The following is a 3,903-nucleotide window of genomic DNA, read 5'->3' as shown; positions in this document are numbered from 1 at the left end:
AGTGTCTTTCCGCGACTGATGTTGGCTTTTTTCAGATCTTATCACCTCGCCGGCCTCTAATGAACCCAAGTGCAGCATTCGTCCTCGCTTTCAGAAAGTATTTAACAAAGTCGGGCAAACCCAGATCCTATTCAGCTCTGAGACTGCGGTGCCCGTCACATCCGATGTGGCCATGCAGCTCTAAACTCCCGAGGACGACACACACGGACGACGGTCAGAAAGTACCTCGGAAAGTTCCCAGGAAGATTACGCTGGAGGCTGCCGTGCCTTCTCCCAGTCGGGTCAGGGCGCCGTGGTTTTCTACGTTGTTCGAGAGGGTTGTCTGTGGTCCAGCCGAGCACCCGATGAGGAAGCGGGCCAGCTTTTAGAGGCCGTGTTATAGGAAAGCAACCGAGATTTCAGCACTGGACTCATGCTCAGGGCTGAGACTACCGAGTGGCTCCAGGTTCACACCGGGAGAATGGCAGGTGAAGCCTTGCCTGGCACTTAACCATCTATTTATTCTGTCTTTTCTCTCAGTACCATATTATCATTGTTATTATTACCGTTCTGCTGAGTCCCTGTAGTTGAATTTCCATAACGTAATTGCATACATTATCGGTCTACACGATAGTATAAATTTTCCTTGAAAGTACTTGCTTTTCAATATGAGAGTTACACCCTCCTGGCTGCGAACGCAGGGCTTAGGGAAATCAGAGCAGCTCTAGTCTCTGATCCTCTCTCAGAATTAAATTTGGCCAGCTTAGCTGTCCATGTGGCTCTGCCGAGGGATTGCAGTCTCCCAGCCAAGTTGGGTCTTGGCCACAGTGATCCAGAGGCCAATTTTCTGAATAAGTCACGAAATTGTTCCAGAGTTGGTGTATTTAACTCAAAAACTCATCTTCTATTGCAATGCACACATAATAGTGGTGGGTGTACTTTATATTCCGCAGTATTTTATACAGTGGAGAGCACCAGGGGGGCGGGGTGTTGTGTGGGAAATCGTTTCCCGGGCTGAACGAGGTTGGCCACCACCTGCTCTTGGATGGACGGCCACACGCTGAGTCTAAAGTAAAGGCATCTGGGTAACTTGGTGTCATGCAGCACTGGCCGAATTTGGTCGCCCATGGAATCTCCCGTTTGGTGCACTTTGGGAACCAGAAGTGCAAGAGGTGGCCAGGCCCAAGCCAGGTCTCTCGGGCTTTGGGGCAAAGCTGATTTGGGGAGGGTGGAAGGGAACAAGGTAGATGTTTTAAACTGACCTGACCCAGACTGGACCTGTTAATGTGGTGCTGGAAAAGAGAGATTCGGGGAGGATAACTTTTGGATTTTGGAGGAAAATTAAGCCCCTTTATGTTACTACCCACTGGGCCCAAATACACAACACACAAAGACCATCGGGCACTTCCTCCACTTGAAGACCTCTGTCGTGGGTCGAACAGTGTTCCCTAAACATTCATGTCCAGTTGGAGTCTAGGAATGTGACCTAGGAAATAGGGTCCTTGCAGAGGCAATTAAAATAAGGATCAAGATGATCATACTGGATTAGGGTGTTTCTGAAATCCAATGACAAGTGTCCCTCTAAGAGATGGAAAAGGACACACAGAGGCACACAGGGAGAAGGCCATGGGAAGACGGAGCCGGAGACTGGCCCAGTGCAGCCACAAGCCAAGGAACGCCTGGAACCATCAGAAGCCGGAAGAGGCAGGGAAGAACCCTTCCCTGGGGACTCGGAGGGGGAGTGGCCTGGCTGACACCTTGATTAGGGACTTTGGCCTCCAGATTCGTGGGAGAATAAATTCCTGCTGTTTTAAGCCCCTCAGCTGGAGCCGATTTGTTACGACAGTACTGGAAACTAGTATGACCCTGAGGCTAGTGTCGCCCTTGAATGCAACAGGGTCCCCCATGTGGCCCGCATCGTACACATCCCTGTTGACAAAGGTATAATAGATGCGTGTGAACTTGAGACTTGCTGATTTTTGCACCAGGAGTAGACAATTAGTAAGAGGCCACGAGACAGTCTCGAAGGCTCAGAAGCGGCGTGGAAGGGGAAAGATCGCAGAGCAAAGGGACAGTTTGAGGGACGTAGAGAAATGGTGGGGCACGGAGAGGGCAGGCGAGCCCATTAGCCACAAGAGTTAAGTCAACTAGGAAAGAGGTGACGGCCGAGAGCGGTCTCTCGGGGAGCCTCCTCTTGGCCGACCTGAGAAAGAGCCACTTCATGAAGGGACATGGCTGAGAAGACTCCAGGGAGGACGAACGAGCCAGGTTTGCAGCCAGTTGCCAGGTCTGGACCTCAAGGGCCCAGGTGGCCATTTTATAATTAATCACCTTTATCCGGGGCATCCCTGACGGTCCATGGACTCTTCCGGGTACTTCTAAGATTGCCATTTACTTCCCCAGAGTTCACGTCTTTGCTGTGTGACCTTCAACTACTGGCTCCACCTCTCTTTGCCTGTTTTCTGATCTGCAAAATGCGGGGGGTGAATAATCTGCCCTATAGAACATCATGGTTATTACGTGACATGAGGCGTGTGAGGCGCTTCACCCAGTTCCCTGGCACGTAGCAAATCCTTGCTTTGCCAACTGCTGGCGCTGTGGCCGTGGCCATGGCCGTGGCCGGGGGTTTTACCTACCAGCTTTCACGTACCGAGCACTTACCACGTGCCTGCCAGAGTGCTGAGCACTTTGTTCATGAGTCTAATTCTCACGACCACCAGAGAAGGAAGCGATTTAAGTATTGTCATTGTAGAAATGAGGAAACCGAGGCCAGGAAAAGACGGGACATGTGCCGAGGGTCACACAGATGGCAAAGCCAGGATTCAGGCTCAAGGCCGAGCACATCCAGCTCCCAAGCTTTGTACCGCTGCGTCTGAGAGCGCGCATTGTGATTTCATGTGCTACGCAGGTGAAATGTTTACTCCTAATAGTTAAGTATCTATTTCATTATCTAGTAGAAGAATACAGGTTTCCTATTTTCATTAGTGATGTAAATTTTTCTTTTAGAATAAAACTTATTTAATGCTTGTCCCAGCAACACATATATGAAAATTAGAACAAAACAGAGAAGATTAAACGGCCCCCATGCAAGGATGACATGCAAATTCGCGAACCATTCCACATCGTTACAATGTCATGCATCAATTCTATCTTAATGAATTAAACTTATTTAGCAGCGCTATTTACAATAGCTTACAAGGGAGAAACAGCTCAAATATCTATCAGTGGATGAACGGATAAACACATTGTAGTATATCCGTAAAATGGAATGTTATTCAGCCATCAAGAGGAATGAAGTTCTGGTTAACAGCGGTATTAGGGCTGACCGCGCGTACGTCACAAGGGTGGGAAGGTGAGAACGCAAAGCATCTATCTGTTCCTGCAGCCCGGCAACCTTTCTTGCACGGTCGTGTATGTAGGATCCTGTTCGCAATGCTATCATCAAAATTCTGTAGTTTCGTTTCTCCACCCCCTTTAGCTGGAACCATGAAGCCTTTTATCTGACTCAGTCTTTTGTCTAGAAAGAATTTCACCTTTTCGACGCGTGAGCCATTTAAAAATGATTCTGTTAAATCTTGGTTAATAGTTGCACAGTTTTCTCTTTTCGGAAAGAAAAGGTCGACCAAACGCGTGGCCTTTGGCCGCCGCCTTCCCATCAGTGCTGCTCGTCAGATACAGAGGCATCCGTGTAGGCACCATCCTTTGTAATTTAAAATAATAAAAAAAAAAAAGACGAAAAGAAAAAAAAAAAAGGAATGAAGTTCCGATACATGTTGCGATATGGATGAAGCTTAAAAATATTATTGTGAGTGAAAGAAACCAGACACGAAAGGCCACGTAATGTATGATTCTATTTATACGAAGTATCCAGAGTAAGCGAATGCGTAGAGACAGAACGCAGATTGGTGCTCGGCAGGGGCGAAG

General features: G+C 48.2%; 1 non-coding gene across 1 annotated transcript; it reads left to right on the top strand.

Moving 5' to 3' along the window:
• Window positions 1-3,004: 3,004 nt before the first annotated feature.
• LOC118603280 lies at window positions 3,005-3,106 on the top strand. The gene has a single exon (XR_004951159.1). It is a non-coding gene; the product is annotated as a U6 spliceosomal RNA (small nuclear RNA).
• The last annotated feature ends 797 nt before the right edge of the window (window positions 3,107-3,903 follow it).

Source organism: Rousettus aegyptiacus, unplaced genomic scaffold (genome assembly GCF_014176215.1).
Source record: "Rousettus aegyptiacus isolate mRouAeg1 unplaced genomic scaffold, mRouAeg1.p scaffold_m13_p_5, whole genome shotgun sequence".
Classification (NCBI taxonomy): Eukaryota; Metazoa; Chordata; class Mammalia; order Chiroptera; family Pteropodidae; genus Rousettus; species Rousettus aegyptiacus.
This window is presented reverse-complemented; position numbering and strand designations above follow the sequence as displayed.